The sequence below is a fragment of the Toxorhynchites rutilus genome, chromosome 3, assembly GCF_029784135.1.
Source record: "Toxorhynchites rutilus septentrionalis strain SRP chromosome 3, ASM2978413v1, whole genome shotgun sequence".
NCBI lineage: Eukaryota > Metazoa > Arthropoda > Insecta > Diptera > Culicidae > Toxorhynchites > Toxorhynchites rutilus.
Genome location: NC_073746.1, coordinates 193284929 through 193301763, shown reverse-complemented (window position 1 = coordinate 193301763; position 16835 = coordinate 193284929). Strand labels below are relative to the sequence as shown.

At 39.1% G+C, this 16835-nt stretch overlaps 1 protein-coding gene across 3 annotated transcripts in view; it reads left to right on the top strand.

The window, feature by feature from the left end:
• The first annotated feature begins 4470 nt into the window (after positions 1 to 4470).
• Positions 4471 to 16835, top strand: part of LOC129780412 (uncharacterized) — a 115912-nt gene continuing 103547 nt past the window's right edge. Inside the window, exon 1 of one of the 3 annotated variants that reach the window (XM_055788677.1) lies at positions 4471 to 4577. The gene's annotated coding sequence lies outside the window, so the exon portion shown is untranslated. Of the gene's footprint in view, positions 4702 to 16835 lie in introns of all 3 variants that reach the window. The other 2 variants (XM_055788676.1, XM_055788678.1) reach the window with 2 other exon arrangements.

Here is a 16835-nt window from a genome sequence, read left to right as displayed (position 1 = left end):
TATTAATTTTCATGTGTCATTTTTGGGAAAAAGTGGAAAAAAATTATTTTTCGGACCACTTAATAACTTATGTGCTGTAAGTGTGTTTAAATGTTTCAACGATCTACACATACATACATACACATACATACACAAACATACGCGTTGTTAATTTTTATAAAACACAGTATTTCTCCATTGATATATTGGACATCCACCAAGGCTTGCGGTCTTGTCGTTTTTATTTTAAAAAAAATGCAGTGTATATTTTCAATCCGCCATGCAAGGCTATACAAGTTTTAGACCACCACACGGCCATGAACCATGTCTGTCGTAACAATATCGAACAGTAACCCATATTTCGTCATAAGCAGACCCGAAAGCAAATGTAAGTTGTTGAAAATAGAATGAAAATTTTTATTCGATGTTGTTTAAATACATAGGTTGCATAGTCCTGACCCTAACTTCACTATTTTTCAATAAATCTCCTTGCATTTCAGCAAAACAATCTTGTCTAGAACAGAAAATAATTATCAGAGACAATTTTCGTTCAAGATTTTTCCTTACCTGCAGAGAATGCAATTGTTCATTAATTGTGAATAACCGTATCCTCTTTTTCGTCTGCAATGATGTCAAGGCAAAAGTACTTATGTGTATGAGTTCCAAACATCATACACACCAGATGGGCCAACAAGAAGGACTGCCGTGCCGCAGGTTGAGTATCGCTGGTCTAACGTCATGTGTATTGATATATACTAAATATAATAACTTTTCTGTATTAAAACTATGGAAAAATATCATATGGTGAGTCAAATATTTTTGATGTGATGAATAGATGTGATGAATGTTTTACAGATATGTCTGTAAATTTACAAACATATTTGTAAATCTGGCATCTCTGGTGGTCTGAGAATTTATTGCAAGAAATCGCTTGAAAACATGCAAGAATTTGCTTGAGAATGAAGTGGATTGAGTCCGCACCACTTAGGTTGAAACCATCGTAAATATACAAAACTCCAACTTTCTTACCATATACTGATGACATTCAATGGCTGAAATGAATCTAAATTGAAATAAAATGAATAATCATCACCGAATCTTTCTTTTCAGTGCGTAAAATAAACAAACACCCTCACTTTTGTGGTTCTGAGCTCTAATGTAGATGTCGCATGAGCTGATTCAGCTTTGCGTAAATTCGTCAATATTCGGTGGTGATTATTCAAAAAAACAAAAAATCCTCATTTTACTCGCTGCGCCATCTGGTTGTAATAGAGGTAATAGAGAATTGGCGTTGACGCCGGAATGGTGTCGACATCTGGATACGATATCAATTTGTGTGAGGCCAACTATTCTCCATCAGATTAGTCGACCCTAAGGCAGTTTTATATTGCTAAAATTTGTATGAAATTTTTTTTCTTGGCGTTATTTACCTACTAGAAGTACGTTGTTCTGACCCTAATTTAAACTATTTTTTATGAATTTTCAGATATTCTCATCAAAACTTACCATTATAATACAAAATTACCTTTAGACACAGTTTGTGTATGATATTTTTTCACTACTTGCAAGCAAAAGTGATTTTCATTTACACAGAGTACTAATTTGGTTGGGTAAAAATAATTTTCATTCATAATTTTTATTTTAAAAGCGCGTTCATTTCTTCTGCAAACCCATATTGTCATGCCTACTCCCCCATTTCGTAATACGAAGCTCAATGCCGTCAACGCGGATTGGCGATCTAACGCAAAACATAAGCGATCGGTGAGACATCTGGATTTTGTTTTTGAACTAAGAAAATGATGCTAATGTAACCTATTGGCGATCTAACGCAAAACGTAAACGATCGGTGAGACATCTGGATTTTGTTTTTGAACTAAGAAAATGATGCTAATGTAACCTAAAACTAAAAAAACAAATCACGTATATTTTACTTCCGGGCTTTCCAAGGTAGTTCTCACATGCAGGAATCGTGCATTTTTCTACTTGTGTTTGATAGTGCTCTCGAATTTCCTTCTTTAATTCAACCATTGTCAAAATTTTTATAGTTTTCACTACTGAAAGAGGTAAATAAGTAACATGTTATATATAAAATTGCGCAGAATTAAATTTCTTACAAACTCATCGCAATCAAATATTCTTTTATGATTATAACATTGTAATTTGTGGAAAGAACTACAAACCTTCCATAAGCTTACATGGCAAAATTTAAAACCATCATCACTTTCACCGCAGCGCCGCCTAGGTGTAGATTTGTACGTTAGATCGCCAATAACTCAAAGACAAATCACGTATATTTTACTTCCGGGCTTTCCAAGGTAGTTCTCACATGCAGGAATCGTGCATTATTCTACTTGTGTTTGATTGTGCTCTCAAATTTCCTTCTTTAATTCAACTATTGTCAACATTTTTATAGTTTTCACTACTGAAAGAGGTAAATAAATAACATGTTATATAAAAAATTGCGCAGAATTAAATTTCTTACAAACTCATCGCAATCAAATAATCTTTTATGATTATAACATTGTAATTTATGGAAAGAACTACAAACTACGAACTACAAATTGAAAACCATCATCACTTTCACCGCAGCGCTGCCTAGGTGTAGATTTGTACCTTAGATCGCCAATAGTTGGCCTCATACAAACTAATGTCGCATACAGATGTCGACACCATTCCGTCCGTCAACGCGAATTGGGTTGAATAATGCAGGGCTGGGACAAACCTCGAAACGGGCGAAATATGGATGGCAGGGCTACGTCGCATTGTTGCGGTCTGTATGGCTGCGCATTTCAGGCAAAATACGTTAAATGTAAATGGGAGATTACATTCACTATCCACACACTAACCATGTACCGACAGGTTTGATGAACAGACCGAGAAAATATTTTAGGCATCCAATAACTAAATATTTGCTTGTCGTGTTTTGTGTCGAATATATTTGATAAGTACACGTTGAACATATTTTGACATAGGACTACGTCTTTCATTTCTGTACCGGGGTGTAAAGTCAAAATTTCGAAAATGAGAGCGTGACGCTTTGAGTGCATGGTTTTGAATGTTGATAACTCTTTGCCGGATGAACGGAAAGGTATAATAAACACTTTATTCGGAAGACAAAATGTCCAAGAGTTATATTTTAATACTTGTTTCAATAGCGAAATTTGCTTGAAAACAAGCTATTGAAATAACACAAAACTGTATATAAGCGGATGCAAGCTCGGCATTCCAATTAGTTTCTGTTTTGCTTTCGCATTGAATGGTCATGAGGGAATGTTCGCTTGTAAATACGTTCTAGCAAAGGAAGATTTGCACATTCGGTTCCCGTGATGCAATCTTATCCAAGAGCATCAATTTCTGTTTTGATTTCACATGGAATGGTCATGAGGGAATGATCGCTGGTAAATTCACTCGAGCAAAGGAAGATTTGCACATTTGGTTCCCGTAATGCAATCGTATCAAAAAGCATCAGTTTCTTTTTTTGCTTTCGCATGGAATGGTCATGAGGGAATGTTCGCTTGTAAATACGTTCTAGCAAAGGAAGATTTGCACATTCGGTTCCCGTGATGCAATCTTATCCAAGAGCATCAATTTCTGTTTTGATTTCACATGGAATGGTCATGAGGGAATGATCGCTGGTAAATTCACTCGAGCAAAGGAAGATTTGCACATTTGGTTCCCGTAATGCAATCGTATCAAAAAGCATCAGTTTCTTTTTTTGCTTTCGCATGGAATGGTCATGAGGGAATGTTCGCTTGTAAATACGTTCTAGCAAAGGAAGATTTGCACATTCGGTTCCCGTGATGCAATCTTATCCAAGAGCATCAATTTCTGTTTTGATTTCACATGGAATGGTCATGAGGGAATGATCGCTGGTAAATTCACTCGAGCAAAGGAAGATTTGCACATTTGGTTCCCGTAATGCAATCGTATCAAAAAGCATCAGTTTCTTTTTTTGCTTTCGCATGGAATGGTCATGAGGGAATGTTCGCTTGTAAATACGCTCGAGCAAAGGAAGATTTGCGTATTCGGCACCCGTGATGCAATCTTATCCAAGATCATCAGTTTCTGTTTTGCTTTCGCATGGAATGGTCATGAAAACTCTCGTGCATTATTTTCACGAGAACAAAATAGAATTATGTATCAAACTGCATCAGTTGCCTTTGCAAAGCCACGCAAACTCAACGATTCTTTTCTGGACCACAAACAAGTTTGAAATAGTTTAATTTCATGCTGATAACAAATCCATACTCATACTCATCTACTCACATACTAACAATGCAAACATTCAGCAATCTTTAATAGTATTAATTCATTCATTCATTGACAATTGATTCAGATGCAATGATAACAGAGCCAGCGGTAGTCCTACGTCTACCTTGCGGTTATATAACAGATATAACCCACTTCTAGTTTTATCTGTCATAATGAGTCAAATATTTGGCTTCGGTCAAATAGAGTATGAGCATTCTAAGGAGCATGCGCAGTATTGGCAGGATATTGTATTTTAGATGTCAAAGTTGTTTTGTGAAGTATTATTTTGTGGTTAAAGAAAATTTGTATAAAATGCAACTATATTCTAGGGTACAAAAGTGAAAAACGTAATCATTGCATATTTATTAGCATACTCTAGATCTTTTAATTGTATTCTTCAGTTCTCGAGTGTTGAATTGAAAAAAAAGTTTATACAATCGATAGTTACAATTGAAGTTTACTTTTTCAACTGTACGTATTCACTGAAAAATTTCACAGAAATATTGGACCATAACATATTTGATGTATTCGATTGTTTTCAAGTATTTTTTCATATAGTTCTGATTTGCTGAGAATTGTGTGTGTTTTCATACATAAATATACATAAACATAAAATATAGTCTATGATTTATGAGAAATTTGGGATGCATTTTTAACATGACATATTTTGGATATTCAACATATAATGGAGATTTCATGACTGTTTGAAATATAATAATGCATCGGAATTGCACCGGAATTCAGAATTCACTCGGTATACAGTTCAGCAGTCACATATGTAAATCATACCATCACACCAGTGTGTATTTTTGGGGGTGCTCACGTGGTCGAGTATGCCGGTCGGGGGATTTTTCGTGACCTATTCTAGAACTAGCTCACTTTTTTATAGTGACTTTCAACACTTTTTGGCTGGTTCGTTACTCTACTGCCATTTCGGAAGAATGTAGGGAGTGAGAAATGAATTCGTGACCTTTATGTAAGAGATAAGCATGTTACCACTATGGCAGATCGTCTCCCACAAGCCACTCAGAATGCATTCAAGGCGTGTCATTTGGCATAGAAATCTCGACTCAATACTAATAAAAATAACTCAAGTAATACTACGTTAAGTTAACGAACTTCATCTAGGAACGATAGTGCCAATGAAAATGAAAATGTTTTTTTTTTATTTCCAGGGGTTTCATCTATTGTTTATTTTTCTCCTTATTTCCTTTTAACTTCATTCGTTGTTCACAGCTCGCCTTCTTGTGATCCGGTCCTATAAAAAAGTACATTTATCATTATCTTTATCGGTCAAAGTATGTAAAGTTGCTTCACTTTTTTCGCCATCCTCACGATTCACGATTCCTGCCAATCGGCGATTAAATTAGGTTTTACCAAATCCATGATCAAATCGGTTTATTAAGGGGGACCCTGACATGGGTCCCCCTTAATAAACTTCATTTGTCATTTGAGATTTAGTCAAGTATTACATTTCTTACGGCGTGTTTGAAGTGGGTTTGAAGATTTATTTAATTTTTTTTTTAAATATTGCTTATTGGGCGCTGGTAGCTGTGATATAACCGCAAGGTGGACGTAGGACTACCGCTGGATTGGTAATCATTTGTAAGAAGTTGCATCTGAATCAATTCTCAATGATGTTCTGTTCTTGTTTTTAAAGGACTTTAACCCGAAAGTCATTCGTCCCTTAATTCTCAATGAATGAATGAGTGAATATTTTGAAAGAACGCTGACAGTTTTTCTTGTTAACGTGTGACTGGATGAGTATAAATATGGAATTAATTATACAGGAATACATATGAAATCAACTGTTTTGAACTTGTTGGTGGTCCTAAAAAATTATAGGAGGCTGTGTCCAAGATACGACCGCATTGTTGACGTAGAACTACACTGTTATTTTATATAAGTCGCTTGTTCATACCTTCGGATATTATTCTATAATGCTGTGAAATTTTAGAAACAACTGCTTAGTAGAATAATCTCTGAAATGAATTTTTCATTGTATAATCAGTTGACGATAATTGACTGATGATTCATTCATGCCCTCGCAAAACAATATACTAGCTGATCGTATGTCGCAATTTATTTCATACCTCGAACGCTATTCCGGTGGCCTTTTTCGCAATTGAAATAGACTCGATCATAATTACATCAATATATCTTTTGCACCGCATGGAAACAACAACAATGACAACACTTGCAAGTATCAAATATTATGCTACATGTTATTTAGTATTGCCTCAAAGGAATCGCACCTCTAGGCATCGTTCGTACAACGTAAACCAAGCGCCAAACAAGCGTTCACCATAGCATGCATACAGAGCCATACATTGGCGGCTTGAAACTACTAAGAATATAAATACTTTTCATCATTTTACGCTATTCTCAAAAAAACGCTTCTGTTAATATTACTGGCATCGAAAAAAGTTGCATTACTTTCTCATGCTCGAGAGAAGCGCAGCTGTCACCCTTAGTGGAGGAAGTTTTGCTATTGGCAAGCGAAACCTAATCACATGCAAAATTCCAGAACGTCATTCACTTTCTTGGTGACTAAACAAGTGAAATGAACTCTTTTTGTTAATAACAACCTTTTCGAGTAGTAGCAGTGGCAATGCTTCATTATGGTCAATATTAGCGCAACTGCAATCCTAGTTGAAGGCAGTTTTGCGACTGGCACGCGAACCCAAATAACTTATAACATTCCAGTAAGACATTTTTTGGCGCACAACCTTAACGCTTGCTTCGCCATAACGTCAGTTTAATGCATTGATGCATTCTCAAAGGCACCAACGAAGCCCTTATGATGACGGAAAACAAACTATGTTAACTGCTTGGAAAAAAGTCGGGTGGGTAATGTCGGGGACATAACCGGAGTGACGTAGGACTATACAAAGGGGACAGCTTTTGCTAAATATATATTTTAATTATATTGTTTTATTTTCTTCTACCTACCTATCTACCTGAAAAATGAATTACTTTACTGTTTACTTTTTATGAACATGTTGGGGGTTCTGAAAAGAACCTTTGGTGTTGTGTTTTTGCGTTTTTTTTTACAAACTTGATTCTTGATTTTTTTCTAAAGGCTTTGTACTTATTAAATGCTCAACGCCGGGCATCTTTCGGCGTATGCATATATCGTACAATCAAAATGATGGCTGTGATAGGGAATGCATAGGTAGTCATCAACTCATTCACTATCATATATTTCATTATTGAGCACATTACCGTACCTTAAACTGTGGTTTCGGAGACGAATGAATTGTAAGATTTGTAGTATCCGTAAACAAAGTAAATAAAAATAAAAAAGAACTGAGGTTTTGGAGACCATCTGTTGAAAAATAAACGAACTATAAGAACTTAAAATAAGAACAGAGCAGCAGGAAATACATAGCTCATCATGTTGCTCCTTAGTTATTTTCCTATACAATGCAGATGTAACGTCAGTCAGTCAACCAAAGAAAGCAGTTCTTGCTACCGAGAAAATTCGTTAATGCCATCCTGCATACAATGTGTTGTAATTTGAAGCCACTTTTAATTCGGAAACTATACATGGGTTTGTGAAAACTGAATGATCAATTTAAAAAACCCCAACCAGTTCAAGAACAAGCATAAACAAAACAAAACAGTTTATATTATATGTCATATTATGTCACTTTAGAATGCATTGGTATTGTGAAAAACTTTTAATAACTCTTTTTTGAATGGTTTAATGGCCCTGTAAAGCGCCGTGTTTTACGGTGGCTGGTTTTGCCACCAAAGCGGTCTGTATAAACAAACTTTTTCTTTCTTCTACCTGCTGCCGTTTTGCGATTGCGTTTGCCACTCGCTGAAACTAGTTGTTGCCTTGACGAGCGCCGAACCGAAGCTGCTCTGTTCTTGATGCGTGTTTTCTGATTGTCGTGAGCAGCTTTGCAAGCCAACTCGAGCACTCCGACGGTCGAAACTCTATAACCGCCATTAGGTATACTGGTGCTCCGGCACCAATCCGTTCGGCCTAGTTACCCTTGCGGAGCAATCAATGAATGCGACCAACAGGGAACTGGAAACATGCACGGTTCGAGTGAGACTTTGCCTTTCCCTTAACTTGTCCTCCTTTGTTACGTCAACACGTCCACGTTGCTGCTTGTTTTCTTTTTATGATGTGATGCGATGCGATGCTAAACGATGCCGTACAACCACACTGGTTTACGGTTTGAAAGAAAATGAGATTCTTTTTTTGGATCCGCGCGCTTTATACTCTAGCGGTACACGCTCACAGGATAGAGACAAATCGGCAGACTCAGCCAAAGGGACGAGTCCAACGAGACGAACGAATGAGCGTTAAAAGGCAGCGATGGCAAAAAAATACATTCATTACGATTTGTTCGCTCGTTGGATTCACATGCAGGCTAAAAAGGGTCCTTTTCAGGATCACAAAATTATCTTCATTCTAAAGAGTTTATTGTTTTGTTATCACTCGATATCCCCATCTTGTTCGGCTAAACCTTCCTGTTTAGCGATTTGTTGCCACTCGCCACAGCTTTCACAGTTGGAAAATTTCTTCCCATCCAGCTTTGTGACATGTTGTACAGTAAATTACATTCAATACGACGTGCCGAAGCACCACTCAGTGTCGCATTGGAAGCGATTTTAACCTGTAATTGAACATTTGCGATGACAGTGGTACAGTGTCGACTTTCAATGTGGGGTCATAATTTGGATCTCTATGTTTACAAAAATGTCCAACTAATTATGTCGCATTATATGTCCGTCCAATTAGCTAAATGTCGAACTAATTGTAAATTACTGTACTTTCAATCTGGAAACAATTTAAGAATTGGTGAAAATTGAATAATCAGGAAAGTCCCCAACTATCAATAAGCTCAGAACAACTGCCAAATTCACATACTCGGCAGATCCTGGCAAACAAATTATGAAAAAATCAAATTGTTTTTTATTATTATTTTGGATATTATTTTAGAAAGCATTGAACTATATTTCGTAAACTCTTTTTTGAAAGGTTTAATGGCCCTGATAAGCGCCTTGTTTTATGGAATGGTTCCAATTTAGAAAACTTTGTACTCGTGGTTTTGAAAAAAACCATTTCGAACGCCCTCGATGCCGCCTTGTTCTGGATTTGCCACCAAAGCAGATTGTATAAAGAACAAACTATTTTCTTCTGCTACCAGCTGCCGTTTTGCGATTGCGTTTGCCACTCACCACTCGCTGCAACTGCCTGTTGACTTGATGTCCACCGAACCGAATGTGTTCTGTTCCGAATGCGGGTTTTGTTTTCGGCGCGAGCAGCTTTGGCAGCTAACTCGATCACTTCGGCGGCCGAAACTATATAACGCCGGCTTGGTGGACTGGTGCACTGGTACTAATGCGCTCGGCCTAGCTACCCTTGCGGGGAACTCCAGACCGACACGATTCGAGCGGGTTTTGCCTTTCCCTTGATTTTTCCTCCTTTGCCATGTCCAGATTTGGCTGCTTGGTTTGGTTTGTTGATGTGTTGTGATGCGAACTGATGTGGTGTACGGTTTGAATGAGAATGATCTTTACGGCAGCGGAGCGGGGATTTTTAAGCTGACTGGCTGGCTCGAGAATTACGCATGTGTGAGACTGCGACCAATGTTTCGTTCTTTTTTTTCTTTTTCCTTTCCAATCGTGCTTCATTCTATTCCGCTGCTGCTCTGGTTGCCCGTTTTGGTCGGTACGATTTGAGGAGCACAAAATGGACCAATCAAAAATGGGCACATAGTGCATTTGGACAATGCTTGATATTTCACAATTATTCAATTATTTATCTCAAGAAAAATGAAATGTTATTCGTTATGATAGATGCGTAGATATATTTCCTATCAATTGATGCAAAAACCTTTGCGATCTATTGAGAAATGCTCGAGTTATAAGCGTTCCAAATCTTGCATTTTTTCCTACTTGTTCAGTGCCTAGATTTCCATTTCACCCCCTATATCTTCCGGTTAGACGTAGTCCTACGTCAAAACCATTTCGAACGCCCTCGATGCCGCCTTGTTCTGGATTTGCCACCAAAGCAGTTTGTATAAAGAACAAACTTTTTTCTTCTGCTACCTGATGCCGTTTTGCGATTGCGTTTGCCACTCGCCACTCGCTGCAACTGCCTGTTGTCTTGATGTCCACCGAACCGAATGTGTTCTGTTCCGAATGCGGGTTTTCTTATTGTCGCGAGCAGCTTTGCCAGCTAACTCGATCACTTCGGCGGCCGAAACTATATAACGCCGACTAGGTGGACTGGTGCACTGGTACTAACGCGCTCGGCCTAGCTACCCTTGCGGGGAACTCCAGATCAACACGGTTTGAGCGGGATTTTGCCTTTCCCTTCACTTTTCCTCCTTTACCATGTCCAGACATGGCTGCTTGGGTTGGTTTGTTGATGTGTTGTGATGCGAACCGATGTGGTGTACGGTTTGAATGAGAATGATCGTTGCGGCAGCGGAGCGGGGATTTTTAAGCTGACTGGCTGGCTCGAGAATTACGCATGTGTGAGACTGCGACCAATGTTTCGTTCATTTTTTTCTTTTTCCTTTCCAATCGTGCTTCATTCTATTTCGCTGCTGCTCTGGTTGCCCGTTTTGGTCGGTACGATTTGAGGAGCACAAAATGGACCAATCAAAAATGGGCACATAGTGCATTTGGACAATGCTTGATATTTCACAATTATTCAATTATTTATCTCAAGAAAAATGAAATGTTATTCGTTATGATAGATGCGTAGATATATTTCCTATCAATTGATGCAAAAACCTTTGCGATCTATTGAGAAATGCTCGAGTTATAAGCGTTCCAAATCTTGCATTTTTTCCTACTTGTTCAGTGCCTAGATTTCCATTTCACCCCCTATATCTTCCGGTTAGACGTAGTCCTACGTCAAAACCATTTCGAACGCCCTCGATGCCGCCTTGTTCTGGATTTGCCACCAAAGCAGTTTGTATAAAGAACAAACTTTTTTCTTCTGCTACCTGATGCCGTTTTGCGATTGCGTTTGCCACTCGCCACTCGCTGCAACTGCCTGTTGTCTTGATGTCCACCGAACCGAATGTGTTCTGTTCCGAATGCGGGTTTTCTTATTGTCGCGAGCAGCTTTGGCAGCTAACTCGATCACTTCGGCGGCCGAAACTATATAACGCCGGCTTGGTGGACTGGTGCACTGGTACTAATGCGCTCGGCCTAGCTACCCTTGCGGGGAACTCCAGACCGACACGATTCGAGCGGGTTTTGCCTTTCCCTTGATTTTTCCTCCTTTGCCATGTCCAGATTTGGCTGCTTGGTTTGGTTTGTTGATGTGTTGTGATGCGAACTGATGTGGTGTACGGTTTGAATGAGAATGATCTTTACGGCAGCGGAGCGGGGATTTTTAAGCTGACTGGCTGGCTCGAGAATTACGCATGTGTGAGACTGCGACCAATGTTTCGTTCATTTTTTTCTTTTTCCTTTCCAATCGTGCTTCATTCTATTTCGCTGCTGCTCTGGTTGCCCGTTTTGGTCGGTACGATTTGAGGAGCACAAAATGGACCAATCAAAAATGGGCACATAGTGCATTTTGACAATGCTTGATATTTCACAATTATTTAATTATTTATCTCAAGAAAAATGAAATGTTATTCGTTATGATAGATGCGTAGATATATTTCCTATCAATTGATGCAAAAACCTTTGCGATCTATTGAGAAATGCTCGAGTAATAAGCGTTCCAAATCTTGCATTTTTTCCTACTTGTTCAGTGCCTAGATTTCCATTTCACCCCCTATATCTTCCGGTTAGACGTAGTCCTACGTCAAAAGACTGAATTATGCCACACAGCTTGTATTCTGCTGTAACACCCATCAATGCGAATTTGCTGATAAGTTTGTCAAGAGCGACCGCCTTCACCACCAGCGGGGGGAGCTTGATTTTGGTTGCTGCCTGGGTAACGGCGTTTACTTTTTCGACCGACGCGCCGAAATCGCCTACTCCGCTGTTATTCGATGCGGTGTCCCACTCGCGAGGGCTCGGTTCAGTGCGAGCGCTTTTCACTGCACCAACATTGCGTGCATCATTAGATTTTTATTGCCCTTGGCAATGCGTTCGTTTTTTGCAGGGCTCGAGCCTGCCTTCCTCTTCTTCTTACTCATCACACACTACGCGAAACGTCCAATTTATTACGCGGAAAAAAACACACGATACGAATAACGCGAAAAACAGAAAAACCAAACGACGATATCCAAGTTGGATTACCACTGGTGGGGTCCAATCTTAGATCGAAGCGCAGTGAAAGCAAAATGAACTGGATTGCTCAACAGTCCGATGCCGAATGAAAGTTTGTCTTTTTTTTTTCACTTAAATTCTTTTTATTTCTTAATTTGGTTTACATTATAATAAAGTACTACATATCAAGTGATCAACCTAGGGTTCTACATCTTTAAGTTGCAATGTCAAGTTTTGTAATGATTTGTATCATACACATTATTCGATTGTTTCATATTCCTATTGTAAAATCATGCCTAAACTTTTCTAGTTTTTTGTTACCTTTTTTTTACCTAAATCTAACTTATAAGATACCCTCCCCAAATTATTTACATTATCCCAACTTACACTACTTATCTAACTGGAAATAAATATATCTATCCAAACCCAATGCCGTTACCTTGAAAGGTAACGACTATGAAGTCAGGTAGCATACTCATACAGATTTTGTATTATTCCGTGTGTTGAGAGAGCGCAACTCTGTTCAAATTTCATACAATTGTTATTGATAATTTCATCCAAGGTTTTAATCCCGGCCAGCTGATGTATCTCCGAATTTCGCGTTCTGGATGGAGAGTTTAGAATCATACGAAGAATTTTGTTTTGTATGCGTTGAAGTTTTAATTTGTGAGTTGGAGCACAGCACTCCCAAATGGGCATCGCATATGCGATAACTGGAAATATTATTTGTTTGTATACTGCAAGTTTATTCGTTAGAGATAATCGAGAGTATCTATTGATCAGGGGATACAATGACCTGATTGAAATGTTTCATCTTGTGTCTGTTTTGTCAATGTGTGCTCTGAAAGTAAGCTTTCGATCGAAAGTTAGACCCAGATACACTACTTCTGAAGACCATTCAATACTATTGCCATTAAGACTGACTGTCATATTTTGAGGAGGAACAAGCTTTGGAGTGTTCTTGTGGGGAAACAATATAACTTGTGTCTTTGCGGCATTTATGCATATTTTCCAATTATTGAAATATCCAGACAAAGCGTCTAACCCTCTTTGAAGTTTAGATCTTAGTTCTGTGATACTTCTGCCCTTGTAAATGATGGCAGTGTCATCTGCAAATAGTGACAGTTTCCCATCAGATGGGAGTGCGGGAATATCTGAAGTGTAGATATTGAAAAGAATTGGTCCCAAGATGGATCCTTGAGGAACACCTGCATTCACAATGAATTTCTCCGATGAAATATTGTTTATAGAAACATTGAACGCTCTATCAGAAAGAAAATTTTTGATAATTTTTATCAAGTATGTAGGAAAACCAAAGTTCTGAAGCTAGTAAATGAGACCATTATGCTAAACATTATCAAATGCTTTTTCAACATCAAGAAGTGCCATGGCAGATGATTTTGAAACTGACTTGTTTCGTTTGATTATGTTGTATACTCTACGAAGCTGGTGAATGGTAGAGTGGCCTTTTCGGAATCCAAACTGCTCATCCAAAAATATATTGTGCTCATCTGCAAAAGCAAGAATGCGCGTTAATATAATTTTTTCGAACACTTTCGAAAATGCTGGGAGAAGGCTAATTGGTCGATAGCTCTTTGAAGAAGAAGGATCTTTTCCGGGTTTTAGTATCGGGATCACTTTTGCCAACTTCCAACTCGAGGGGAAGTAGCCAAGTGATAGACATCTGTTGAAGACAGAAGTCATAATTTCATATAAGTTGTTACTAAGATGTTTCAACTCAATGTTAAATATACTATCGAAGCCGGGGGCCTTCATATTCTTCAACGAGCGTATAACCGAGATAACCTCTGCAGTCGAGATGATTTCATTCTCTTGAGGTACAGAATGAATATTGTCAATAGCCCTTACAGTATCATTCGCCGAAGCTTCAAATGGACTTGTAATGTTCTGGCCAAGATTATGTGAACTAGCGAAATGGTTGCCAATTGCATTAGCCTTTTCGGCAGGTGTTATCAATCGTTCTGAATTGTCAGGTTGTAGAAGAGGAGGAATAGGATTAGACTTGGTCTTGAGAATTTTAGCGAGCCTCCAAAATGGCTTGGAGTTACTCGGAAGTTTACTTATATCTTTTGCGAATTTTTTTGTTACGGAGATCAATCATTCTGGTCTGGATAACCTTGGTTAACTGATTATACTGTCGTTTCCTCTCTCGAATACCAGTACGTTGGTACTGTCTTCGATAGAGGTTCCGAAGTCTAATCAAATGTTTAGTAATTGGATCAATTTGAACAGAGTCACTCACCTGAATCGTTTCTGGGATGTGGTTTTGGCGAGCCTCAATAACTGCAGTTTGAATATAGCTGACTGTTGTTTCGATATCTTCGGGAGATTCAAGAGGCTGATCGAAATCAATATTGTTGTCGATAAGCTGCTGGAATTCCACCCTATTCGCACGATGATAGTCTCGTCTACATTGTGGCCTCCTGACTACGACATTCACTCCCAATTCAACCATCACTGGGAAGTGATCCGAACTCAACTCGTTAAGGGCAATAGGATCACCGATGTGGCGATCCATGTTGGTAATGAAGAAATCAATGATGGAATGTACTCCAGAACGAGAAATTCGAGTGGGGGTTGCTGGACAAAGAATCCTGTAGTGCCCACACTGTAGATCATCGTTTAGAGTCACTTCATTTTGATTCCTCCTTTGGTTTCCCCAGGACACATGTCGAGCATTAATGTCCCCGCCGATAACGTATTTCGACTGCCTTCGTGTTAGCTTGATGATATCGTTTTTAAGAAGCAACGCCGAGCCATCTCTGATTGACGTCTGCTTGGGATAGTAGACCGCAATCACGATAATAGGCCCAATCAATGTTGTGATTTCCGCTCCTATAGCTCCGATGATGTTGAGTTTCAGGCACGGCAAAAGTCGATATCTGATGTTATTTCTGATGGCTAGGGCAACACCTCCTCCTCCAGAACTAGTACGATCCATTCTCAATAGACGATAATTCGGAACCCGAAGGTTAACAATCGGTTTAAGATGCGTCTCGGTAATGATAGCTACGTCGATGCTGTTTGTCACTAAGAAGTCAGTGAATTCGATGACCTTACTCTTGAGAGAGCAGGCATTCCAATTAATTAGCCTGAGAGATGACCGATCCATGGTTATAATAAAAGTGTAGCATGACTTGCACTTGTTCCTGTTGGTTGCGACAACTTCTAGTCTGTCGATCTAGTTCAAGAAACAGGGTTGCAAGTTCCTGCATGCTATAAAGCTCCTCAGTAGAAGAGGAATGAGGTGAAGGTTTTGGTGTAGGTGGTAAACCAATAGCTGCAACCTTACTATAGCTCGGTTGCTCCTTTTTTGGCTTTTCGCTAGAAGAGGCCGTTTGGGGACGACCTGTAGGAAGTGGAAGAGGAGGAAGAACAGGAATCGTGCGAGAAACCATTGGAGGGAACTCCTTGTCAGTAAGTTTTGGAACCTTCTTCCTATTCTGTGTTTTATCAGTAGCTTGCTTCCGGATACGTTTAAAATCCGTACGTTTTGTGCAGCTACGGCTGGTGGCTTGGTGACTTTCGCCACAGTTAACGCACTTGCGAGGTTCTTCCTCTGGGAGGCTGCAAGTGCTTGTTAAGTGGTCAGCAGCACACTTGCCACAACGAGTTTTCATGTGACAGTTTCTTGTTCCGTGTCCGAAACCAAGGCAATTTGAACATTGCGTTACATCCCGATGTTGAGGTTTGTATCGGTCCCATTGTACCGAGATGTTGAAGATCTCACTGATTTCTCTTAGGCGAGTTATGTTGGCTGATCCTTTCTTGAAGTGGATCAGGTACAAAACATTGGAATACCCATTGTCTGGTGTCTTATTGCGAGTCATCCGATATACAGCCAACGGCTGAATATTGTATGATTGTTCCAGATCTTTTTTAATATCCTCCAACTCAATAGCAGGAAGACCTCGCAACACCACCTTAAATGGTTTTTCAGACGGCGTATCGTGAGTGTAAAACTCATGATTTTTTATATTGCTCCAGGTTGGGACTAGTGATTTTAATCCCGATGCTGCATATTTTAAAAACTGACTGCAATTTCAGCGCCAGCAGTTCAGACCTCGAAGTTCCTATATCTCTCGATGTTGTAAAATAAGGTGGTACTTGTCGTGACCCTTTGACGCCATCGCGGCTTTCTAAAATAAATTACCGGAATAGTAGAAACTGCGTGCTATCACGCCAAACTTAACCAACAGAATGTCTGTGGAGTTCCAGTCTCCCGATCAAAAACCCTTCCTCATCTCTCTCCCGATTCTCTCTGCAGGTTCATTTCTCTCGGCTTCGTATTTTTTTCTGAAATGAAGCAAGACGATTTTCTCGCGTCCGTGTGGGAATCCTATGCAAACTATCATTGTCTTTCCTTTTCACTCTTGCAG